Source organism: Pipistrellus kuhlii, unplaced genomic scaffold, assembly GCF_014108245.1.
Source record: "Pipistrellus kuhlii isolate mPipKuh1 unplaced genomic scaffold, mPipKuh1.p scaffold_m20_p_3, whole genome shotgun sequence".
Taxonomy (NCBI): domain Eukaryota; kingdom Metazoa; phylum Chordata; class Mammalia; order Chiroptera; family Vespertilionidae; genus Pipistrellus; species Pipistrellus kuhlii.
In genome coordinates, this window is record NW_023425529.1 from 31,505,670 (window position 1) to 31,533,242 (window position 27,573).

Consider the following 27,573-nt stretch of genomic DNA (forward strand, 5'->3'; position numbering starts at 1 on the left):
ACTGGGGATGTGTCCGCAACCAAGGTACATGCCCTTGACCAGAATTGAACCCGGGACCTTTCAGTTCACAGGCCAATGCTTTATCCACTAAGCCAAACCGGTTTTGGTGGAAATGGCTTCCTTAATACACCACTGGATTGGGTCAAACATTCTGTGATGTTCTTAGAACAAAAGAGAAATGAGGTAATGGCTTTGCAAGTTAAGTAAAGTAGCACCTGATTTTTATATTTTTCCTCTTAAACTTATAAGGATTATTGTTAACTGTTCAGGGCAAATTCAGTTTTCTTATAGCAATGAGCACTACAAAGTTAATAATAAATTCTACTGCTTGTGTTTACTCATTTCTCTCAAAATCAACCAAAGATCCCAATGGTAGGTAACTTCAATGCCCTCAGACACCCTAGTCTTTCTTATTTTCACCCCTTCCCTCCAGTTACATAAACACTGGAACCTTACCAAAAACAAACAAACAAACAAACAAACAAACAACACTGCAAAAATAATTACAGTACTGTGGCTGTAGCTAGTGATAATACAGAAGTAGAAATAAATATTGGGACTCTCTTTTTGGCACTTGTTATCCTCAGAGAATTTCTCAGCTTCACTGTGAATTCTGCCCAACTCTGCCAGAAAAGACATCTGGCGTACTCTGGTCATGGTAAGCAACCCTGTATTCCTAACAGTGTCTATACCCTTTTTGAGTACTATTTCACATGTGGACGTTAGCCTTTACTTGTTTGTCACACACAAACCTGATTTATGACCATTGGGTAATTTTTGGAGATTTTCATATATTTCAGAACCTTCTATCGATACAACCTATGGGCCATATTTCATTGAAATATGTGTCCAGTAACTTACAAAATGAAGAATGATCTATACTCTGGAGATTTATCCACATTTTATACTCACCACCTTATGGTGGAGAGTATAAAATTAGGAAAATTGTTGGAAATTTAATTTCCAGTCTGGCCAGCATGGTTGAGCATCAACCTATGAATCTGGAGGTCATGGTTTGATTCCCGGTCAGGGCACATGCCCGAGTTGTGGGCTTGATCACCAGTAGGGGGCATGCAAGAGCCAGCCGATCAAAGATTCTCTTTCATCATTGATGTTTCTATCTCTCTCCCTCTTCCTTCCTCTCTGAAATCAATCTATACTAACAAAAGGGTAATATGCTACTTAGATGGGACAATTGGACATCTTCTAGATGTCTGATTTCTTCTGGAAAAAGCCATGGTGGCAGGGGCTGAGGCAGAGGTGGTTAGGGGCAATCAGGCCAGCAGGGGAGCAAACAGTTAGGGGGCGATCAGGCTGGTAGGGGAGGAAGGTTGGGAGCAATCAGGCAGGCAGGGGAGTGGTTAGGGGGTGATCAGGCAGGCAGGCAGAGGCAGTTAGGGGCAATCAGGCAGGCAAGCAGAGGCAGTTAGAGGCGATCTGTCAGGTAGGGAGGCAAGTGGTTAGGAGCCAGCGGTCCCAGATTGTGAGAGGGATTTCTGACTGCTGGTTTAACCGGCAGTTGAACATCCCTCGAGGGGTCCCAGACTAGTGACAGTGCAGGCCAGGCTGAGGGATATACCCTTCTGTTCACAAATTTTGTGCACCACGCCTCCAGAAAAAATATATTAAAAGATATTTCCACTGTAAAACAGTATTGGACAATGTAATCCTTTCAATTTCTTCAGAGTTAACCTAGGTAGTGCCTGTGCCATTGTTAACAACTTGCGATGCATGGGACAGGTAGACCAATCCATCTCTAACCTAAAGGAGGTGATGTCTGAATCTCCAAGGTGAGACCCAAATGGACATTGGGAGCATTGTCCTTGGATTAGGTTCACTAGTTTAGGATTATATCCTCAAAGCATTCCACAAAGGCTAACCATTCTCCTGCCCTTATTCTTTATGTGTATTGCAATTGTATATTGTGGATTCCCACAATTTCAAGTGCTACCATGCAGCCACTGCCATTTGATTAAAGAAGCAACAAAGCTATCTCCAAACTCTCATTCTGAGATAACAGAATCATCTAGCGATTATAAATCTCTAGCCATATACATCTGCAACAGGATTGCTTTCATGGCCAACCTCAGGACTGGTCAGAGGATGGCTAAAAAGGAGGCTCCTAGAACTGTAATGCCTTCCCTACTAGTTATGCAGTTGCAAGCTCAGGTTGTCTGTGACTGACATCACACTTCCTTCTTCACTCAGAACCTCATCTTACCGGCATGAATTCTTGCCACAAAAAGATGTTGAAAGATGTTGAAAATAATAGTAATTTGAAAAGCACATTTTTATATTCTTACATTTTTCATAGTAGAAAACTAGAAACACTAATTTCCAGGGATGAAGGCAATTGTCAGAAAACTTCTTACCAAGAGTTAATAAAAAGCATTTAAATATCAAATTCAAGATACCCTCGTTGATACTAAATGTCCTTTGCCTAATTTAGAAATCTTATTTTTTTATTGTTGACACTAAAAGGGGGACAAATGTCCCCCTTTTCTCCCAGAAATCTTTTTAAAAAAATTTTCAGACACAATTATAACTATTTCAAATATCAGCATGAATTGTTGTTTTTTCTTACACTGATTGACCTATGTACATGCTCATGTTTATCCTTCAGAGTAATTAAGAAATTTACTGTGGTCCAGAAGTTTCTCTGAGAAAAAAACCCCACACACACACCTGTCAATGTTCATTATTTTAAAAATAGAATAAAAATTAAAGAGCAGCAAGTTGACTGTGACAACCTGGAAAAGTAATGACAACATAGTCAGCCTTCCCTTCTTTGGTTCCTCCTTAATATTTTCCTTGCTGACATCCAAGCAGTTAGATTAAGGAGTGCTTAGTTTCTAAAGGGCAAGTCAGGGTGTTCAATACATACTGATGTGAAACATACCCTAGAAGCATTTTGGGTAAAATTTATCTTTTGGTAGAATTTCCAGATAAAATACTGCATAGCCATTTAAATTTTTATTTGAGATAAAATACAATATGGCTATTTACATTTGTATTTCAGATTAAAAAATTTACTGTATGTCTCATGCAACATTGCTGACTATACCTCAAATTATTTGTTATTTTCTGAAAATCTAAATAAACTAGGTATCCTGCATTTTTATTTGTTTAATCTGTCTATCCTGTTTCTTGCTCTTGCAATATTAATACAACTCAGTGAAATCATATTTCATAACCCATCAGGGGCTTTGTAAAATAAATGTGATAAATACCTAAGTTAAAAGGGCATTGAACAAACTAACAGGGTTTCTTTCTTATCTTTCAGTTAAGTTGTAGATAATAAATGTTATCGAGCTGTTGTATGGACAAAAAGCAAGTAATTAAGTAATAATATATATATTTTTCATGTGGAGAAATATCGAATACCTCATCACTTCAGTAAAGAGTGTAATGATTCTGAACTGCATATAGTCAGAAAAATATTTCCAGAGATGAAATAATGGCTTCTCTGAGAAAGGTTGACAGGAACTATATTTTAATTTCCTTTGGAAAATTCCCCATGCATTTGGCTCTGGCACTATTCTATGTGTGTATGTGCATGAGCGCGCGTGCGCGCACACACACACACACACACACACACACACACACACTTTTTTTTCCTTTCTGTTGAGTTCTATGTTACTTTTATGTGAAATGAGAAATTGGGAGGTAACACCTAGCATGAAGATTTGGTGTTTACGTGGACTATGTCATTATCATTTCCAACCAGCTGAGTGGTTTCCATGATTCTCAGAGGTGTTCACCCCATAAAAGCTGATGGATGGGCTGACAGAGCCTTCCAGGTTTCAGTTGATATAATATGAGCTCAGCGCCTGGAAACAATAAAACAGCAATTTTCTAGGAGATTTGCCTGTAGGAAAAGCCAGAAACATAAAAGACTTTTTTACTTTCCCACCCTAAGCCTCTTCTTTTCTCTCGGTCCCAGGAGGGTTTGGGAGGCCTGTATCCTGTCAGGTTAATTGAGGGTGACAGCCAATGTACTTTCAGCAGCAGCAGCAGCAGCTGTATTGGCTCCAAGAGAAGGACCACTGCAGCAGCAGTCAGAGGAGCTGGGCTCTAGTCTGGCCTCAGTGGAGGCCTCCTGTCAGGAAAGCAGAAGCCATGGCTGTAGGGTTTGGAAGTGTCAGGTCTCTTCTCATGAAAACTTGATTAGAGGCATCTTGTCATGATTTGGCAAGCAATGGTCTGGCCCCTTCCCAGTGAAGTCCACGAGACTATAAAATTCATCTTGGGCATCATTCACACACACAGAACACACACACACACACACACACACACACACACTGTATTCTCAGAGGGCTGTGCCTTCAAACAGGCACAGCCCTCTGAGAATATTACAAAAAAAGGGATGTGTGTCCTGGACTCAGTGCCCAAAAGAGACATTCAGCATAAGGAGGTAAGGAGGTTTGGACAAAAGTGATTGGGTGGTGCTATCCACGGGGTCTTTGTCTCACAAATCGGTTTTGTAACAGAAATCAATTAACCTCCACCTTGAAGAAGCCCATATTCTGGTTTCCCATCCCAATCCACAGTCCATCGAATGGTTTCTGATCTAAAATGGATTGAATTATGCCTGTGTCTGTTTCTTATATGGCATTTAACAATCATGCAATAGTTTACTTCCTGGTTCACCCAAAACTATTCCAAATGTCAAAGAACTATAAACTTAAAATAAGGTCTCTGGATGGCCTACAAAATAATGTTGGAAAATTCTCTTTTAATGGGCTTTTTGGCTCTGACTTGAAAACCACCTCTATTTTCAGGGTTTAAAATCCTAATGGGAGGTTAAGTTACATGGTGTTGTGTTATGATGGAGAAGCTGGCTGTACCTTACTGCCTGGCGGGGGACGGGGCCATCACAAAGAGAGAAAAGGTTCTTAGTCCAGGAAGACTGAGCTCCCATGACCTTAGGTCAAAGGTAAGAACCTAATAAGCTGGAGAAGGGGGACAGGGTAAGAGGGAGAAGTGCAGCCAGACCTTGAGGAGAGGGTTTGGCTTTTCAGAGACAAAGGGTCAGATGACTGAAAGCAGGCCTTTTCAAACCACAGCTTTTCACCCGTGGACACTCACATTCTTCCAGCCGGCACGGTGCCTCAGGAGGTCACAGGGCAGTGGCTGGTAACATGGATGCCAGGAACGTGAACTCACGGTGCTATCACCTTGGAAGCCCCAGCAGGTCCTGTGGCCAAGTCACAAGGTGACAGAAGCAGCAGGTGCCACAGGCAGCAGGACTGTGACTGGAACTCACACCCACCTTATAATGGAGGTATGAGCCAGAGATGAAGACAATATTTTGTGATTCAAACTGCAGCACTATCCAATTTCCATGCTAATCCTGGACCCACACCTCTGGCCTTGGCTCAGTCATGGCCCTCTAAGGAACAAAGTGCGGAAAGTTGTCACCTTCTCATTGGGCAGAGTGATAATGGGAAGCCCTGCTGGCACCATCTTTTTCAGCCAGAGCTAGAGGTCAGAGGATAGTCTGGGCACCAGGCAGAAGCAGAGTGGACACCAGAGGCCCTGGCTTGGGGTCAGGAACTGTGAGAGGCAATGTGAGGGAACACTGGCCACCGATCATGAGGTCTTTCCAGAGAGAAGCTCAGATTATACTTGCTCAGCCTCCCAGCTCCTGTCTAACCTTCACCTCCAGGCCGCTGCTGTCAGCCTGCCTTTCAGACTGATCGGTCCCATTAAATGAGTCAGATGGTGCTTTTCTGTTTAAAGAATGAGTGGGCATCTCCATAAGATGCATCTCCTTTTACAAACATCACTGATTTCTCTGCTTTCTTGCATCCAATCAATCATCCCACTTCATCTGTGGATTTCATTAATGAGCCATTGACTCCCTCTTCCAGATCATTAGTGAAGATGTCAAGTTCTGACTGGACCTAATACCCATTCCCATGACTCAATGCTGGCTTCCCTGAGAGCTCCCCGGGAGGCATTCATCACTCTCGTACATGCGCCTTCATTATCCCAAACCAATTGTAATCTATTTTGCAAGAAACACTTAGGATGTTATAAAAATTAATGCTTTCCCAAGGAACTCTTAATTTTCATAGAATCCAACAGATGGCCATAAGCTACACTCATGAAACATCAGCACCCCACTAAGCACACAGTGTAGGCTCATTTATCCACTCATTTATGTCTCTGGAAAAATAGAAGGACTACATTTGTTGCTATCTACTTCCTTTATCCTTTCCGCATCACATTTTTCTATCGATTTGCCTTTTCTGTTTGACAGAAGCTTCTGATTTCAGTCCATCTTTGTGGTTACTCGGTTACTCTTAGGGTTTTTATGCAAATCAGCATGTTGCTGGAGGGCTGGTGGCTTACATAGGTGGCTAAAATGTAAGTTTATAGACGATGCTGTGCTCAAGAGCTTGAAAGCAGGTATTGCTTCCTGGGTATTTCTGTGAATCAGGTTCAAATATGTGAATTAATTTTTTTTTTAAATCTAGTAGATGGGATTAAGTTGCTTTTATTTTTATTCCTAGGTGCTTAGTTACCCACATAATTCAAATTTCAGCACCAACTCTTTTTTTCTTGAAATTTCCTTCTGAAATTAAAAAAAGGGCATTTTTTTTCCTTTCTATTAAAATACTCCTTTGCTGAAAGGATATAAAATTATTTCTCTACTATCATAAGTTGCAAAAATGCTTATGGAGACATACTGAAAAACTATAAAATGAAATTATATTATAATATTGGTTAGCAAAATACTCTTTAATAGTCGGATAAATAAGTATTTGTTTCAAAGCTGTAAAGAGAAGCAATGCTTAAAACCTTTGGGGAAATAGTTTCTTTGAGCTTGGAGTCCAAGCTGAAAATGAGCTCCCATTAGCCATTTCCTGAGAAATAACACTGAACATTTTCCAGGAAACAGGATATCAGATATTACTCTTTAATCACTTTATGCCAAACCACATATCATGTAACTCAAAAATTATTCTGGAAGGTGCAATGTCATTGCATCTTTGGATGCATTTCTAAGTATTAATGAGGATTCTTTGATAATGGACAGTAATATAGTATAACATAAGATTTTAAAACAAATACACAGCATAATATTAGAGCGTTGACTTTGGAAACAGCATAAGTTCAAATTCTGGTCCTGCTACATATTAGCTGTATGATCTCTTTGATCCCTACTTTTACCATATGAAAATGTGATAATTATACATACCAATTATGATGATTTGAGTGTGTATATTAGGATTCTCCAAAGAAACAGAAATTACTGTACTAGTATATAGATTATACAGATACAGGTTTAGGTAAAGGAGAGAGAGAAAGAGAGAGAGATATTTAGTTGAAGGGACTGGCTCACATGATGATAGAGGCTTACAGTATCCCCAATCTGATAGGTCAGGCTTGCAGGCTAGAGACTCAGGGAAGAGATGCAGTTTGAATCCAAAGACAGTCTAGGAGTGGTCAATCATTGTTCTATTAAAGCTTCCAATGGGTCGGATGAGGCTCATCTACATTATGGAAGGTAATTTGCTTTACTCCAAGTCTACAGATATAAATGTTAGTTTCATAGGAACATGCAGAAGACTGAATAAATATCTAGGCACTTGGCTTAGCCAAGCTGACATATTAAAATGAAACTTCACAGTAGGGTAAGGTTTGTGAAGAGGGAGAAACAAACATTAGTAAGCATTCAATAAAATTTATGTATCCCAGTGACCTAAGATAAGGTAAAAGTTGTTGGTTAAAGAGAAGGTCTTAAGTTTCTAAGGATTAGCTGATATATGGTTAAGAGGGAGAGTGATTGGCAGTTCACTGTTTAGGACTAGAGTTGTTTGTGACCGTCATATTGGCTACTATATTTCACAAAAAGAAGACACTGAAAGGATGTAGAATTACAAAGTATCACACCACTAATGTAAAACACAAGAGAATCTTTGTGATGATTCATCAATGATAAATAGCTGCACTCCCTAGCTCTGGGGTAATGCAAGGTCAATACTGTAGTGAAAAATAAATGTGTACTTTTTGTTTTGTATTTTTATCTTTCAAACCATACACAACGTGAGGAACTGGATATTCTAAAGAACATGCCCCCAACATAGTGTAAGTAGAGAATAGATAGTGCTAGAATAAAAATGTAAATGCACTGATTAATACTGTGGGAGACACACTATTAAGCCATTAAAGTTTTATAGTAGCAAATTCAACACAAATTTCATTCTGATTTGACTACTTGTTGGGGAGCACAAAGACTTGATTGGAAAGTTGTAAGGAGGACATTCTGAGAAAAGGGAAGTGTGTGGAAGGCCACCTGCCTTGTTTATCAGAATTCCAACTTAGGGAAGACTTAGGCAGTGCCCCTAATTATTCCTTGACCTTTCCAAACAAGTCTATGCACGTGCAGACCCCCGGGTGTTTACTAGAATCCTTATGCTTAATCTTTTATGTGTCCTTGCTTAAAAAACACTACAAACACATGTGTCCTCCCAAGATTACTTCCCCTACTAATGGTCTTTTAAAGAAAAACTTTATTTCAAACTTCTGTAAAAGGCTAATGAGGCAGGCAATCGAGGCTACTTGGACTCTTGAGCCAGGCAACCCCTTAGCCTTCTCTTTCACAGTGAAACTGTGTGGGAGTAATATGTTCATCCATTGTTCAGGGATGAACATATTACTCCAAAAAATAATACAAAAGAAAAGTGATCAGAAAGAGAGAAGTAAAGCCCTCTCTCTTTGTAGATTTTAGGATATTTCTATAGAAATTCCTAAGGACTTATAAAACAAGTGTTAGAACAAATAAATGAATTTGTCAAATTCACAGGACCAAGGTTGCTATACTAAAATCAGTTGTATTTTATATAAAACAGCAAACAACATGTAAATTAAAATTTAAAACTCCCATATACAATAGCATCAAAACCTACAAAATATGATTCTGTCATCCAGGATTTGGTAGGTACTTTTGATCAGGTAACAACAGATGATGATGATGCCTGTCCTATAGCTAGAATACACGGTTTGTCTAGGAGTCAGTGAGTCTAAGGGGGGATGATTCCTCTTATTATTATTATGCCAAATAACCCAACTGCAGAGTTTGTACAATCATATCTACAATTTTAAGTTTTGCTATTTGGAGGTCTTGGTTTCTAAGAAAAAAATCCTTAGAGCAATGGTTACATGGAAATGAAGTTCAAGATCACAATTGGATTATTTTGAGTTCTTCATACCACTACATCAACAAGAAAAGGAAAGGATTGCTCTCCTGGGTGGTTGATCCTAATTACTAAGAGGAAATTGAATTAATGCCAGAAAATCTGAACAAGGAGGCCTATTCCTGGAACCTAGGAGATTCTCTGTGATGTCTCTTATTTCTTACCATCATTTCCAATAGTAAAAGTGAACTAAAAACCACATCAACCAATAAAAAACAAAAAGAGTCACTGAAGATCCAGATTTTTAGGAAGAACCCTGACCAGTTGAGGTCCTGACTATTGGAAAAAGAAACATGGAATATGCAATGGAAGAAGGCAAGTGTAGCTACAGCCACAGCCCTGTGCTGAGCAATAGAATGCGTATGGCAGCAGTTTCCCATAGTTTGCTCCATGCTTGGGCTGTGTAAGAAAATATTAACTGTTTCATTCTTCTCTCTTCCCTTTACTTGTTATTTAACATGTTTTACTGAAGGTTAAATCTATGGTTTGAATATTCAGGAAATGATATGTGGCTGGGATTGGAATTGAAAGTGAAGAATAACTAATGTACTCCAGAGATGACTAGAAATTATTTACAGTATGGTTTTTACACACCGCATGTGTGCAGAAAGAAACCATTAGATGACTATTTATATTTATGTTATCCTTGCACATTTTAAAAATTTTATTTTATTGTTTAAAGTATTACATATAGTAGTACATATATATCTCCTCTTTTCCCCATTGACCTTCCCCTAGCCTCCCCTACCCCTTGTCGCATTGTATTAGTAAAACAATACACAGATAACATAAATAAATATATCTACTTTTACATCAGGGGTACATGCTAAAAAGCATGATAAGGGTACATAATTTAAAAAATCACAAAGTTAGAGCATAATGGCTTAGAAATCAGGAATGTAACTTTGTTCCCTATTTGTGGGCTACTTAATTCTGCAAATAGAGACATTCTATTCCAAAGTCACAGGCCCTGCTCACTCTCCATTCAGTACCATACTACCTATGGCACCGGGTTAGATATTGAAGATGCCTTATTTGAACATACCTTTCCTGCTTAAACAATGAGTCCACATCATTGGCACATGATCTGAGGACCAGTGCTTATATAACCTGAATAAATGGGTCTATTGAGGTTACCAATTTAGTTGGTAAGCTCCTAGAGGGCAGGGATCCAATTTGTTGATATTAACTCTTACCCACACAGTCTTTCTAGCAGATGTGTCTACAGATGATGCTTCAGAGCTCCACCAGTATAGTGATGCCTGGTGTTCACAAAGGTCCAAAGGACTATACACATCTTCTCCTCTCCATCAAACCAGGAGGCTTCAAAGCACTTACATTGCTCAGTTTTGGAACCCTGTAGCACTCTCAGAATCATTAACTTCAGTACATCCTCTAGCCAAGCCTGACAAATTTTCTGTATCTTTTGTTCCATCATCCATCCAGTTTCTCCATCCATGTCCTCACTCACTGCAACTATATTTACTGAACAGGCAAAGCTGATAGATGAAGAGAATGTCAAAGTTTTCACTTACATTATCTATAAAATGAGGAATTTGAACTACAGTTAACCTCTAAAATTCTCTAACAGAGTAGAGATCCATACCCAATATTCATCTTAGGCCTCCTAAGTTGCCTTCAAATTGATCAGGTTAGCTAAACTAAAATAAATAAATAAATAAATAAATAAATAAATAAATAAATAAATAATTTAAATTTATTTTCACTCAACCCATTCTCTTTTCCTGTTTAGTCTCCTTTTTAAAATGTTACTGGATCCAGTCCTGACTGGTGTGGCTCAGTTGATTGGAGTATTGTCCTGTGTACCCAAATGAGAGGGTTCCAGTCCCAGTCAGGGCACATACCCAGGTTGTGGGTTTGATCATTGGTAAGTAATTGGAGGCAACTGATTGATGTTTCTCTCTTAATTCTCTCTTCTTCTCCTTCTCCTTCTCCTTCTCCTTCTCCTTCTCCTTCTCCTTCTCCTTCTCCTTCTCCTTCTCCTTCTCCTTCTCCTTCTCCTTCTCCTTCTTCTTCTTCTTCTTCTTCTTCTTCTTCTCTCTCTCTCTCTCTCTCTCTCTCATCTCTCTCTCTCTCTCTCTCTCTCTCTCTCTCTCTCTCTCTCTCTCTCTCTCTCTCTCTCTTCCTCTCTCTCTCTGTGTGTGTGTATTCCTTCCTCCCTCTTTTATATCTTCCCTTCCTCTCTCTCTCCCTTCATCACTCTCTCAGATCAATAAAGACATATCCTAGGTTGAGGATTAAAATGTTACTGGATCCAGCCGAAACCGGTTTGGCTTAGTGGTAGAGCATCGGTCTGCAGACTGAAAGGTCCCAGGTTTGATTCCGGTCAAAGGCATGTACATTGGTTGCAGGCACATGCCCAGTAGGGGGTGTGCAAGAGGCAGCTGGTCGATGTTTCTCTCTCATCGACGTTTCTAGCTCTCTATCTCTCTCCCTTCCTCTCTGTAAAAAATCAATAAAATATATTAAATAAATAAATAAATAAAATGTTACTGGATCCAAATCCTATAATATTCTAATGACCATTATTTATTAACCACCAAGACAATGAGAAGATGCTCTGTCTCCATAGCTGGCCAGCAGCTGCCTGGCACAGCATGTCTGAAGATGAAGGGCCCCTTTTGTTTCTATAGACAATGTTTTCCCCACTTACAAATAATTGATATTGCTGACAGACTGCCACTTGTAAAGATACTGCTCAATAGGAAAGCTATTGGGGCGGGAGGTGGTGAAAGCATTTCATTTACAGGTTGTTTAGATAATAGAGACCAGACATTTTTAAGTGAACCAAAAAAAAATGCTTCAGATGGCCCTAAGTGATAAAGGAGCTTTTCTTGTTGATAAGAAAAGGCACATTCACCTAGGTGGTTTCCAGGATACAAACACATCCACACATTTATCTCACTAATTGGGCTGCAATCTGACATCCAAGAAGCTACTCAGAAGTAAGACACTTTTCAATAAATCTTAGAGCAAATAAATCTCATTTGCTCTGTTTCACATTTCTGAAATAAAGAATGCTACTATGTGATTGTTTGTCATGGATCCATTACTTGAATTAGTTTTTAGTCTCCTAGTCCACCGGTTTAATAGGCTTCCTGGTCTCCAAAACAGGTATAAAACCTCTTAAATCTATTTATCTAATATCAACAGTGATACTGGTGATCACTTACTTAAATGTACTCATGGATTGACTGGTCCTTTCTTAAGCCTTTACTCATTGAAACACTGCAACTGCCCAGGTGAAGTTCTTTTGTGAATATCTGTAGAAAGGATATGAAGCTTCTTCACCTGACCTAAGAACCAGGGAAGACAGACTGAGGAGAAAAGGCCAGAACTTTAGCTCAACGCCATTTCAACTGCTGTACTTACAGTGAATTAGCTTTCACAGTGATTTTTTTTTTTACATTTGAAGAAAGAGAGAGAGAGAGAGAGAGAGAGAGAGAGAGGATGGGTGGGATAAGATTTTAATGGGTATTTATGTTTTATAGTTACAATGGATTATGTCGAGTTGAGACCCCACATCACCTCTAAACCTGCAGTGGAAGCACATGCCTTTAAACATGATGGAAAATAAACAGTTATATGAGCATTGCCATCTGGGTAGGCTTTGGTGATAACTTTCAAACTCCTCTTAGCATCCTCTAAAAGATACTTTAAATGCATTCAGATGGTTCTGAGTACATGCAGTAGGAGTTTAAAGAATTTCACCAGTCCTTCCGCTCTCAGTCAGCAAGAATTTTCTGCTGAAGATTTCCAGTTAATTTGGTACTTTGCAAACACTGGTGAACGAAAGCTCATCAGCACTACCCACAAGCAAGCTGCTTTCAGCAAACTTCCTCAACTAGCACTGAGCTATTTAAAGGGCCCCCTGTGAGCACAGTCTTGAAGGGATGGAGATGGCCCTGATGGAGGTTCTGGGAGTTGGGCAGGGAAACCGGAACAGAGGGGTTATGGCTTCAGTCACTGACCCTAAGAGGCCAAAGACGAGATTCCACCTCAACAGGAGGTGGAATTGGCTTACTAGAAAGTTTTAGGGATTAGACATCTCTAAAAGCAACAGTAACTCCAGTTCAGTTCACAAAACAAACCAGTTAAACCCACTGGTTTAGATCAGAATGCCCTGATTTAAAATACCAAGGAAATTCTGAAGAAATAGGTCATTCCACACACAGTTGGTAGGAGGATAAATTGAAACAACCATTCTAATAAAATAAATAATTTAATTGTGCATATCGTTGGACTAAATAATCACTCTTCTGGGACTTTATTTTAAGAGTGTAATGAGAAAAGCATGTGAATATTTATGTGGAGAATTTATTGTGCTATTGTCATTGGAAGCAACCTGAATACGCACATGATGTCTTTTATTAAATAAATCATGATACATATTTACAAGGATTATCTAACCATTAAAAATGGATGAGGGACATAGAACAGGATATTCATAATACATTTTAGGTGATAACAATAGATTATATAATTGTATGTCTAGCCTGAGTCCATTTTTTAGTAGATGGATAAATAATTGAATAAGCACTTCTTAGCTTCCCCAGTCCTGGTATCAAATTCTGCACGAGTCACAGTTCCACAAGAGAAATAGAATCAGAAGAATATATCTATGCTAGTACTGATATCCACCTGTTTATCTATTATCCATCTGTCTATCTAGCTAGCTAGCTCTAAATAAAGGGATTTATTTTAGGGGCTTGGTTTTTGTGATTCTGGGGGCTGTTGTAAGCAGTCTCTGTAAGGCTGTGCCCGTGTCTTGAAATACAGGACAGACACTCTAGAAGAGAAGCCCACAAACCAGCCAGAGTTCCACAAGGTTGAGCTGCAACCTGTGTCTGTTCTTATTGCTCTGTCCTTGGTGACAAGGCTCTCCTGCAGAAGCTGGAGTCTTTTGTCATGAAACTGAACACACACACACCTTCAGAAAAACTAGAGGAGGATTCAGGGGAAGACAGAACCTCTACAGGGCATATAGCTGCCTCGCTCAAATAAGGGGAGTCAGTCAATCAGCAGCAATGTGTCAACTACCAGAAAGCTGTGCTCCCTCTGCCTGTAAGAATCCTGCAAGAATCTCACTTGTGACCTTCTCTAGTCAGAAATTGTAAGAACAACCCTTGGATATGCAGTTCAGACTAGGCAAGCTGATACACGGAAAAACTGCTGCAGAGGCCAAGATGGAATGCAGCTGAGAACGGGAACCCAAGTGCTGCCTGCTCACTGAACCTCTGATTCAGGCACGCTGTGTAGGGGAGAGTTGTCCACATAGTTTAAATGCTTTCTCTCTTCCCATAGCAGGATTGAGCCTTCAGAAGCTAGAAGGATCTGTGATGCTCCACTGTGCTTGAGAACAACTTAAGGCAAATCACAATAAGTGCTTTACATACATTTATTTATTTAAATATCACATCGCATTTACATAAAAAAATGAAGAAATTGAACCAGAAAGGGGCTTACCAACTGGCCAGGAAGCGGCTGTTAGAGGCAGAGTCAGGATTCCAACCTGAGCACTGGGCTTTAACCCCATGTGCTCAATCATCATGCTGTACGTGTTGCTCCTAGAAGCCCACGTAGCTGAAAATCAGTGTCTCTCATCCACACCTGGAAAAAATGCAAAACCCTCAAAAGTCTAAAAAGGTATACTTTATTTAATAAAAATAAAAAATAGTGAACAGATTTTTAAAAACTCCTCCAGAAAAACGTTGTGATCAAGTCTAATTTTAAAAATGTCCACATTATAATTCTCAGGCAAATACAAAATGAACACCTGTTAAATACTTTATTTAATTCATTGATTAATGAGGAAACCAGCATGATATTAAAATCGAGTCAAATGAGAAACCGACTTAGAGATATTTATATTGTCTACTGGACAAAACTCATTTGCATCACTGTGTACAGGGATCTTTTGCTATGGACAAGACTTATTCGCATTATCATCAGTTTTCTATATGAATAAAACTATCACTACAGGTTTCTGAATAACCTTGTCAAAGACAACCAAATTTCCAAACCTGGAAATTCTGCCAGATCTTCCCATACTCACTTCATGAGGTTCAAGTGAAAACAAATACCAGTTGAACCTCATATCTGATTTGGTAATCTCTCTTGTCCATTTCCAAGACTTGGGTAACTGTTCCTGACAAAGGAAATAAAACTTCTTTACTGAATTAAAATGAGCCATTCATAAAACATTCTAGTTACTCCAATTGTACTGTAACTTTGTCAAATCTCGTAAGGCCCCTTTCTATTCTAAAATCCTATGATTCTAACAGAATGGATATTCCCCGAGTTCAATTATTATAAGCATAAGATGACAGTACTTTTATTTTCCTATTTTCATTGGCATTATAACTAAGGGTTTGTGGGAAATATTTTCACAACCAAGTTTTATCAGGGGAAATTACTTAAAAGTAGGTGAGGGGGAAAAAAATAAAAGAAGAATTAAATTAAAAACGGAGTGCAAGAAAGACAGATGGGTCAAGGGGTAAAAACAGACAGATGGATAATAAAGAAAGACATGTTGTGGACTGTGTTCCAAGAAAACAACACTGTGGTTATATTTATCTTCTCACTGAGAACCTCAAACCGTCAATTCCATGTTGCTGAGTCCTAAGTAAGTGAGCCAGCGAAGTTCACCTCCTCCTCCAGGGTCAGTGGGAAAGTAAACATTCTAAGATTCCAATTAGGCCTCTTAAGAGGGATGCTTAGTTTTGTGTGATTAAAAGAGGGAGAGAGAGAGAGAGAGAGAGAGAGAGAGAGAGAGAGAGAGAGAGAGAGAGAGAGAGAGAGAGAGAGAGAGGAAGCAAAGAATAACACAGTATGTTGTGTGTGTTTTTAAAGTACCAGAGGAGAGAATCCCTCCATCAGGTTCCTTCTGAAATGACACGCCAGGCTGGGAGAAGATGAACTGTGAAAAGCTTTGGCAGTAGCCTCTCCACCAGCGTGACGTGCGTGGCTGTGCTTTTGGGGGTGCTGCTTTCACAGGGAGCTGTGCCAGTAAGGAGTCCAGAAACCTGATTCTCTCGTGCTGCCTCTGTGAGCAGGAAGAGCCCACGTATACGTGTTTATCTGCGTGCACTCAGTGGTGCCCTAACTACATTATTGTGGCCTTAGATTCGCCCAAGGAAGAGCTCCATACTGAGACTGTTGGATGATTCCTTTAAAAAGACTTTGAACTGTGGGCCAGATGGTCATTAGATAAAGTATTAATCATTTAGGTGGCTGAATTTCTATCTCATTATATGGTGAGCAAGAACTGAAAATGGTCTAGCCCATAAATCTGTTTAACCTAATTGGCAGCAAAAAGCATCAGTTTATTTCCACTTTACCATGTGGCAGCAGATAGATGCAAGGCTTTTCTGGTTGAGCACTGGGCCAACCACCAGAAGAGGGGACACATCCTAAGTTGCTTACATTTCAGTTAAGCAGATATAACAAAAGGCCTGTCACTCAGGGAGTCAGGCACCAGGGTCTGGCTTTGAACTTAGCACTGAACTCTGAGAGCCTGAACAAGTTCCTCCCAACATGGTACTCACACTTCCAAATCTGTAAGTAAAGGGATTAGATAAGATGGTTTCTGAAATTTCTTCCAGCTCCCAAATTATTTAATTCTTTTTACACACACACACACACACACACACACACACACACACACACATATATATATATATATATATATATATATATATATATATATATCAAAGTGTTCAGGAAGTTGTGGATTAATCAAGAAAGACTCAGTTGTAGATTTAGTTGTAGCAGCAATACAGTCACTACCAGGGATTATGGTCTTACTATGGGTCAACCATGGAGCTTTAAGCTTTAAAGCATCTCTCAGTTAAGCCTTAAAACAGCTCTGTGGAGCAGGTTATGTTGGCAGGCTCCCTTTACAAAAAAAGAAACTGAGGCATGGAGGGTTAAAGTCCCCTCCATAGACACAGAGTGATGGGTCATATATCTAGTAATGATTTCATAAAGTGGAACTTAGAGGTAAAAGTTTTGGGAGCTAATTACTGACTGTCTGGAAAGTCACATTCAATAAGAATAGGGAATACAACCATTGAACAGATCACACAATCGATTATATCACTCCATCTCCACTGCTGAGACCTTCATCATCTCCTGCCAGGGCTACTTCACTAGCTCCCAGCAGACAACCCCAGTGGGATCTCTTGTCACACCCATCCCTGGGCAATTTCACACTGTAGCCAGAGTGTTTTTCCAAAAAGCAAGTCTGATGTTGTCAGTTCTTTGATTACTATTTGCTAAGTGAATATGTGAAAAGTACAGTGGAGCCCATCCATGTCTGAGAACTGATTGTTGGTGAAGGGGCAGTGGTGGGGTAAGAGGGAGAGAGAGAGAATGAGATTGAACAGTGGAGGCTGAGCCAGGAATGGCATGAAAAAAACTGCTGTGGATGAAGTCGTTCTAGAAGTTGTGGGTAGAACACTGGTAGAATGAGAACAGAGGAATGCTGCTCCTTCCCAGGTGGGCTGATGAGTGCAGCCAGGGTTAAACTCTGCAGCTTGACAGAGGAACTCAAGCTGGAAATGTTCTCAGGAAACAATCCAGGGACTTGGGGAAGGTCTGAATGAAAGGAAGGGGAAGTAGAAAGATTAAGGACAGTTGCATGAGTCATAGAGACAATCAGCAGTGGGGAAACAAATAGTTTTTGGTGTATTACTTTTTAAGCACCTGAACTATTTGGAATTTCAAAGGAAATCTACTTGTGGCAAGCCCCGATTTTATCAGTTCTTCTACATTTATAATATTTCTACTATAGCTCAAACTTTTACCTAGAAATTCTCTCTAGCAAACAAAATAAATTTTAAGGGTAAAATTTCTAGAGTTCATTAGTAATGAGAAGCTTTAAATAATCTATTTATCACATGTTTAATTGTTTGGGTAACCTCAGGTTAGATCCATTATTTTACATTTATATTACAGATATCCTAAGGGTACAATTCTTGCTTTTATTTAATTCTCATAATATATTTAATTATGCCAATAAGAGTCCTCATAATTTTACCATAACTTTAAACTGCTGAATTATATGAGTTTTTGGAGAAGTACTTCTAATATCTGAAGCATATTCTTTTAGATCCCAAGTTACTGGTCCCAGAAAGGAAGTGTATAGTTTGTTTGTTTGTTTTTTGTTTTTTTCTCACTATGGCTATCTATTTTAGAGCAAGGACAGCTCAGAAAAACAAATATCACTTGAACCTCATATCTGACTAGGCAAATCTACATTTTTCAATATGGATTGTTTTTGGTCCAGTGAGCTTTGTTTCAATTCTTTTTCTACTATGTCTATTTTCACAATATGATTAATGACTGCATGTTCCTTGTCTTCCCCACTGTTGCCTTGAGAATTTACAGTATTGGTTTATTAATTTACTGTAAGGGCAAAATAATGAAATCTTCAATGTAAATGTAGTTGCTAAAATGCACAGATATTCATCATTAACTGTTTTAACCATGTTATTGATAATACATAGAATACTTCAATATTGCACACACACTTTTCACCTGTACCGTTGAGGTAAAAATATTGCTGTAAAGAGCATCTGATTTATATCATAGACTAAACTCTCTCTCTAGATTAAAGATACTACAATGGCAGAATATGACCCACTTTCTGACATGTAACTTCAGTTCTCAGAGAGAACACTCTATAAATTAGAATAATTTCACAGAGAAAAAAATATTGACTAGAACTTCAATCTTAACACAGTGAATACTGACAGCAAATTGTTTCAAATTTCTAATCTGAGAAAACACCAGACATTTCTCCTCTGAAGTCTTTCACAACCCACTGGAATTTCCTCTGAATCTTAAAGCATAGATGTGGGTGGGTGGAAAGTTCTGACTTAATAGAGTTAGAATTATTAAAAAACCCATTCTTGCTGTTCAGACTACAGACCTGTGCAATGGGACTACATTGTCACCCTAAAATGAGAAATCCACTTTTGTTCTGGCTTTGAGACATCTGAATATGACACTTTCATCCAGATGCTTTATAAGCTTCAACAGGCTTTGAAGAGAGGAGTCAAGAGCAGGCTTTGCAGTACAACAGACTTAAATTCTAATCCTGGCTCAGTAACTTGTTGGCTCAGTTGGGCCCTCTTTCTCCCTCCAGTACTATGATCAACTACATTGAACTTTTTTTTATTTCCTTTAATAAACCAGTCCTCTCTCACTTACAGCTTGCAGACATGTTTTTCAATGCATTTGCCTGAAATATGCTTTCTGTCCTTTTTTAGCTGAACTAATACCACTTGTCCTTTGAGTCTCAGCTTAAAGGTCACTATTTTTTAAATATATTTTTATTCATTTCAGAGAGGAAAGAAGAGAGAGATAGAAATATTAATAATGACAGAGCATTATTGATTGGCTGCCTTCTGCACTGGGGATTGAGCCCACAACCCAGGCATATGCCTTGACTAGAAATCATGACCTCCTGATTCATAGGTTGACACTCAAGCCAGCTGGGCAAAGGTCACTATTTCTTTAGCAAGGCTTTCTCTGCCCAAGGGCCTAAATTTCCCAAGGGAAAAAATGTATATATATTCATATTCTTTGGAAATATATATATATCCATAGCTCCTTAGAACATATATGTTCCCACTATGATACTATAACTCATTTCTTTAATGTTTTCCTTCCACTAGAGATTATAAACACTGCAAGGTAAGGACTATATAACAATAGGGCCTGGGTGGGAGTGCATGCTGAATAAATAACTTTTGAATGAATGGATAAATGAAAGGTGCAATCTAAATCTAGCTACATATCACTTTGAAACTTTATGTGAGCAACTCCAATAATTAAAAGATATAACGTACATAGAGTGCATAACTCCAAAAAGTAAAGCTTAATAAATGGGAGCTGTCTTTATCAGAGTAGTATTCCTCTTTGGGACCATGGTGTGTGAGATAATAGCAAGTCTTAGAAGCTGTTGTAGCCAAACAGTGGCCACCTCAGAGTGTCCTAGCTCAGAGTCTTAAGCACACATTTTCCCAGGAAATGCCAAGCTCTATTGCTATGGCAAGCAATAAAAAAAAATGTTGCATCATCATTTTTACTTTTTAATTTTTACATTATTTTTTAATACATGTTTTTATTGATTTTAGAGAGAAAGGAAGGGAGAGGGAGAGTGAGATAGAAACATCAATGATGAGAGAGAACATTGATTGATTGCCTCCTACTGGGATTGAGCCCACAACCATGTGTCCTGACCAGGAATCAAACAGTGACTGCCTAGTTCATGGGTCAACACAACCGCTGAGCCACGCAGGCAAGGCACATCATCATTTTTAGAAATACTTTTTAATGTAGTGTTTAATATAGAATACCACTTTTCAATTAAAAAAATGTGAAAAAACACAAGCCTTATTAACATTGTGGTGGTGCATTTTCTTGTCACCTCTCCCAATTGAAGGCAAGTGACTATAAGGCAGAAATTGTATCCTTCTTATATTGACAGAACACCTAGTCAAGATCTTTGATTTAGTAAAGACTCAACACATCTTTGTTAAATAAAACAATCAAAATGATTTTGGCTTCCTGAAATAACCCTTCAGATTTTACTTGAATTTCAGGATGGTATTTCCAGCTGTCTACTGACCTAGATGTTCTGTCATCCCCTGGAATTCAGCATGTCAAAAACAAAGTATGTTATTTCCATCAACCTAAACTAGGCTGGCTCTCTTCCTTACATTCCAATATATTCCAGTGGTATCACTATTCTTATAGAAATCTTGAAATTATGTTTTTGAATTTCCCTTTGGTGAAATAATAGAGTTTCTATATAAAACCCAACACAGTGCTCGCTTCGGCAGCACATATACTAAAATTGGAACGATACAGAGAAGATTAGCATGGCCCCTGCGCAAGGATGACACGCAAATTCGTGAAGCGTTCCATATTTAAAAATAATAATAATAATAATAAAAAATAAAAAAAAAAATAAATAAAACCCAACACAAAATTAGTAATTTTTATCTATTGTTTCAGGGCCTCAACTCAAGGTCCCATTGCTAACTTCCCAAGAAAGCATTTCCATGATCAATTTCCTCACCATTGCAACTCTCAATCTTCCTGAATTCATTTTTTGTATCCTTCCCTTAATCAAGAACCTATTCTCTACTAATACATTCAGAACAGACTCCTCTGCCTGTTTCTTGGGCTATCCATAGTGTTTGCCTCCAATATTTCCCTCATCTGCACCCACTATTTCATCACTCATCCAATAAGACCCGTCAACACCCTGATTGCCTTCCCCTACCACTCACACAAACACATAAGCTCTGCTCATTTCTCTCATGCCTTTTTCCTCCCTACTCACTCAAATCATTCATGAGGGGTCAATTAAAGTCCTATGCCTTCCATAATCTCTCTAAATTCCACAGAGTTCTTTCTTTCTCTGAATTTGCATAGAAGTTATAGCCATCACTCCATGACCCAGCAATTAAATATTCTCTGGATTTTCTATATTCTTCCATTGCACCTACACTTGCAAGTCCACATTTACGTGTGCCACTGGACTGGGCACTGGTTAAATGCAGATGAATAAGACCAGTAAGACAATGATCTCACTCTTGAGAAATACTAACTTAGACAGACACTATGTTGCTTGCTTAAAATAACATCCTCTTACTTTTGGGAAACTTGTATTGAGAGAAGTTTTGAATAATTCTTTAGTACCTATTGAATAAATCTAATGCAGGCACTATTTTCCATGGAATTTGCTTTTTCATAGCCACCGCTGATTGTCACTGGGGTACATACAAGTTGGGACAGTCACAGTAAAGAAGCTTAAATCTTTGCCACAGATAATTGGAACCAGGTGGAAACCTTGCTCAAGTTTGGTCAATTGGAATACTTTTTAGAAGTTTTGAATCTCACCATAAAGAACAAGTTTTAGTCTATTCTGACTCTGATGTATCGAATCACATAATGCCATGTATCACAAGCCATTCGTAGCCATGTATCTCAGTGATGGAGAATCCAGGCTGCCTGCAGACATTGTGATAAGGAAAGAGAAGAAATAGGATAAAGATTAATATACAGTAACATATTTGATAATCAGGTAGTAACTTCTTTCTCCATTTTCTGATAAAGAAACTGAGATCAGATGGTTAGGTAACTTACACATACAGGAGGTAAGTGGCAGAGCATGGAGGACGGACTCATGCTCAGGTCTGTCTACCTCCCAGGTGTGTGCTTTCCCCACTGTACCATGGTTCCTGTCTTCTCAACGATTACACATTTGTAGGGAAGATAACACATACAAACATTAATTAACTTGGGAATTGGGTTTGCCCTCCAGATGTTCACTGACATAACAGATGCTATTTAAGTTTAGGGTAACGTGGATGGAAAATAAGCATGTCCCAGGACCTACTGAAATTGCAGACTGTAACTTGATCAGATTTGGGGTAGATGATTGGTTTTGTCAGAAAATGTAATTGTAAGCAGAAATAACGTCTGACTATAATATGAAAAGAAAGTAATGTAATCTATCCCAGCATTCATTGAGTTTGGTTGTTTCTGTGTCGGCTAGAAAAGTGATAATAAAGAGGCGTTCATTATAGCTGAGGTTTCTGGCAAAACTGTTACCACATTCTTCTCTGGAGCACATTATATTAATGTTTGTCTCATGTGTTCAATTCTTATTGCATTGACAACCTTTGTAGGTAGCCTGTGTGTTACGTCTAACTTTGTCTCATTTATAATATACATTTAGTTCAGTTTGCATTCAAAGGATTTTCAGGTTTTCCCTTTTCTGCTGTGGCTTAAGCCACAACATGTGGGGAAAGAAGGGTGTGTACTGGCTTAAAGAGCATCACTGTGAGAAGAGAAGCAATTGCTTTATTATTAATATCAGAGGGAAAAGGAGGGTATGTCAGGCTTCTGTAAAGGAAGTATGGGTTGGGAGGTGGGAAAGGAGCTGGCCTATTTCTTACCATGGTACAGTCAGAGTTCTTCAGTTGCAAGCAACAGAACTGACTCTGACTATCATGCAGGAAATATAGTAGGTCAGTGGTTAGGTCTTGGATAATCAGAGGGGGTAAAAAGGGAACTTTATGAAGGGGCAGAAGCCAGGACAATCCCAGGAGTCTAGCACAACAATGATTAAACATCAGCTGGTTTTCTTTTTCCCTACCTTTCTTGTAGTGTTGTAGTTCCTAGAAGTATCTCCCAGAGAGCAGAGCTTATAATGGTGCTCCTGCTCTACCTTTTCCTCTGTGAATAGATCTGAAAAGTCCTGAGGACCATGTATATCTCTTAGAACCCCACAACTGAGCTAGTTCTGTGGAATAAAAGTAAGAGTCTGAATTTTTTCTGTCTCCTGCAAGCAATGAAATGTACTCATCCTATCAGTGGTAGGTAGTCAGTACAAATACTAATTTTTAATTTTAAATTCCACTCTCCTGCTATAAAAAACCTGCGTGTGGTGGTTTGGGATGGGGCAATGTAGCTGTAAACCAAGGACAGATCCACACAATCCGATGAAGGTGACAGCTTTGAATTGGTCCTCAAGATATGCAATGATTGTGCTGTAATGGACTGAAGACAGGTTTCTTTTCAGATATCAGAGACACTCTACCAAGCACAGTCATGTTTTCGTGGTGCTAAAATTCATTGATCCTCTGCAACATTTGGCATTGCTGACAATTTTCTCTTTGAAACTGTTTTCTCTATGTGCTATTCTATCTTTATCCTAACTTTCTGACTGGGTCTTTTCCACTTATTCATGCACTTAGCATGCTCTAAATAAAAGAGAAAAATAATTTCTAATTATGGCTTACATCATACCATTAGGTATTAGGTCTCCTTTTATCCAAAGGAGGATCAGCAGAATGTTGCCTATATATATATATATATATATATATATATATATATATATATATATACATATATATACACATATATATACATATATGTGTATATATATGTGTGTGTGTGTGTGTGTGTGTGTGTGTGTGTGTGTGTATATATATATATATATATATATATATATATATATATATATCGCTAAGCCACTGCCGATTAGCCAGTGGGTATGATGCACACTGACCACCAAGGGGCAGATGCTCAATGCAGGAGCTACTAAGCAACAGCAACTTTGCAGAGTGCCCTCTCACACTCTGGGACCCCTTGGGGGGAATGTCAGACTGTCGGTTTTGGCCCAATTCCGGCAGGCCAGGCTGAGGGACCTCACTCAATTCGCAGACACCCTTGGAGCCCCCTCTGGAGAGGGACTGCAGCAGGTTGGCTTCGGGGTATGTCTGGCCCTTCTCACCCAGTCCCACCCCACCAGCCAACTTCTAATTAATTTCCTTTCAATGTGCACGGATCTGTACATGGGGCTTCTATAATAGTATCTCAGAAAGATCATAGCAAGGCACAGAGGCAGGAGAAGACTGAGGTTCTGTCTAGGCAAATTATTGGAATAGGAAATAGAGCCCAGGCAGGAAAACAAGTATCTTCTGGTGCATGGAGGCCACTGGACATTAGATATGAGTTGGGAGCCCAGGATGAGTAAGAGCAACTTGTCCTCTAGTTCCAGAGTGTGAGGTTGGATCAGCTTAGGTGCCTCTGCCTCAGATCCATCAGGTGAAAGAAAGGTGAACAGAAGAAAGATGATGGAGAGATTTGGACGAAGAAAACACAGATTTCCACAAAATATGAAGCCTACAGAAAGTTGCAAAGAACAGAGTCTGATAAAAGGCTCAAGCACCTGGGTGCAGGCAACTTTGGTTCCAAGGATCAGTTGTCCAATTATGTAATGTAGTTTTGTTTAACAACAACCTTGTGATACAGACTTTGGAGTTTAATTCATGGTAAACTCAACATAAATCATTGTTATGTTTTGACTTTCCAAAAATGCTAATTTAACCATAAATTGCAAAAATCAAAGTATAATATCATAAAGATAATGTGAGCATCTTACTAGTAAATGTAAGGTGATAATTCTGCTGTACTCTCTACTGGTTGAATCCCACTCAGAGTATTGCATTTTAATCTGATTCAAAGAAACATAAAAAAAAAATCCTGAAACATTCAAAGAGAATGAGTTTTCTTAAAACAAAAATATAAGAAAAACAGTTGAAGAAATTGTGAGCTTTTAATAAAAAACGAGAAGATATAAAGGTAATAATAGCTGCTTCAAATATTTGAGGGGCTATATGGTAAAAATTTAAATTTCTTTTGTGTTGCATAATGTATGTAAGAAATGTATGGAATTTTCAGGGAGATAGATTTCACTACAATACCAGAAAGAACTTTCAAAGAAGCATAAATATCCAAACATAAAATGAGTTGTTCAGGACAGCAGTGATTTATGTCACTAGTGCTATTCTCCACAAACATTTGAGCATTTCATGGGTATATTAAGACTCTTATGGTTGTGACAGAAAATCAATTCAGGATAGCTCAAGCAAAAAAAGAAAACTTAAAACATAATAGTTGTAGAGTTCATCTCTTGAACTCCTACCATATGTGAGGCACTGTTATAAATATTGAGGATACAGTAGTTAACCACACACACACACACACACACACACACACACACACACACACACGCATGATCTCCTAAAGTGTACATTCTACTGGAGGAACAGACATTAAACATATAAGCTGCCATATACAGTGTACAGTTTATTCAATGCCCAATATCATCCAGGTGAGAGGGCAAGTGGAGTTCAAATCAGATCAGAACTCCAAGCCTTAAATCTCAGAGGGCTGCACTGTTAGCCTGGAAGAAAGACCACTGTCTTTTAGTTTGTAGCAAGGCACCAAATGTGTCCTTTAAGACAAAATAATAAAATATATTGCTGGGGGGAAAGCTAAAGCATGAGGCATCAAGGATAAATGTGAGTAAAGATCTTAAGAATGTGAAGTCGGAAAGATAAGAAGCAGGGGAGAACCAATGATATATGGTCCTGTAGACCAGTGCAAAAACTGACTTTTACTCTGAGTAAAATGGGGGGGGGGGGAAGCATGGGAGGAGGGATGTGATCCAAGTTACATTCTGAAGGTATCATCCTGGCTGCTAGGCTGAGAATGGAATAAATAGAGGCAACGGTAGAAGCAGAAAATCCAGGTCATTGGCCGCTACAGTAACTCAGAGAGATGACTGTGGATGGGACTACAATAGCAGCACAGTGATGACAGGTAGTTGGATTCTGAATATATTTTGAAAATAAGCTAAATGGATGTATTGATGGATTAAATATGGAACCCATTTAATTAGAAAGACCAGGAATAAGGCAGACATCAGGCAGAGCTCAGTACAGGCTGAAGCAATGAAGTAAGGGTACCATCTCTCTTTGTTTTTCAGATGGCTCATTACACACAGAAGACATGATGTTCACATAAAGCCCTATACTCATCTACCATCAGCGGATATATGTTTATGTTCTGTACTTAACCCTGCATCAACAATAATAGCCAAGTCTGGGACATATGTCTACTCCCTACAAAAGTAAGAGGATAGTTGGGATGGGCAGTGTCAGTCCCAATCACACTTCAGGTGACACCCAAGTTTTCCCAACTAGTCAAGAGCCAAGTGAGAGTAGATTATAGAAAAGTCTGTGTAGATAGGCAGGAAAATAGCACATAAATTATGCCCAGTATGGAATTAAGATGAATTCATCTATCATTCCTTCTGAAGCTGTTTTTTACAAGCAGGATATTTTTATAGAAATAAAGTTTTAAGGGACCCTCTATTACTTTCTTATTGCTTCAGCAACAAATTACCAAAAATGTAATGGCTAAAATAATACAAATATATCATCTTACAGTTCTAGAGATCAGAAGTCTGACATAGTCTCACTGGGTTAAAATCAAGATGTCAGCGAGGTTGCTTTCCTTCTAGAAACCGTAGGAGAGAATCCATTACCTTGAATTTTCCAGCTCTAGAAGTTGCTTGCATTCCTTGGCTCATGGCCCCTTCCTCCATCTTCAAAGCTAACAGGGTAGCAGTTAAAAAGTATTTCTCTCGATCTCTCTTATGGGCCTCACTTAGATAATACTGTATAATCTTCCCATCTCAAGATCTTAACCTAATCAAATTCACAAGGTCCTCTTTACTATATAAGGTACATGTTAATAGGTTCTAGGAATTAGGACATGTACATCTTTGAGAGACATTGTTCTGCCCACCACAGCCCAATTTTGAAAACTGTTGCCATATTTATAACTTTTTGCTAGGATTGCAAAATATTTAAAGATCAACTTAATCATGATACATGTAGCCACACTCACTCACTCAGGAATGTGCCTCCTGACCCAATGGTTGTCCATCCAAAGAACTCCTTTTAGAGTT

At 38.8% G+C, this 27,573-nt stretch overlaps 1 non-coding gene across 1 annotated transcript; it reads left to right on the plus strand.

Annotated features, from left to right (window-relative positions):
• Positions 1-21,063: 21,063 nt before the first annotated feature.
• LOC118730939 lies at positions 21,064-21,170 on the plus strand. Its single transcript, XR_004991667.1, has one exon. It is a non-coding gene; the product is annotated as a U6 spliceosomal RNA (small nuclear RNA).
• The last annotated feature ends 6,403 nt before the right edge of the window (positions 21,171-27,573 follow it).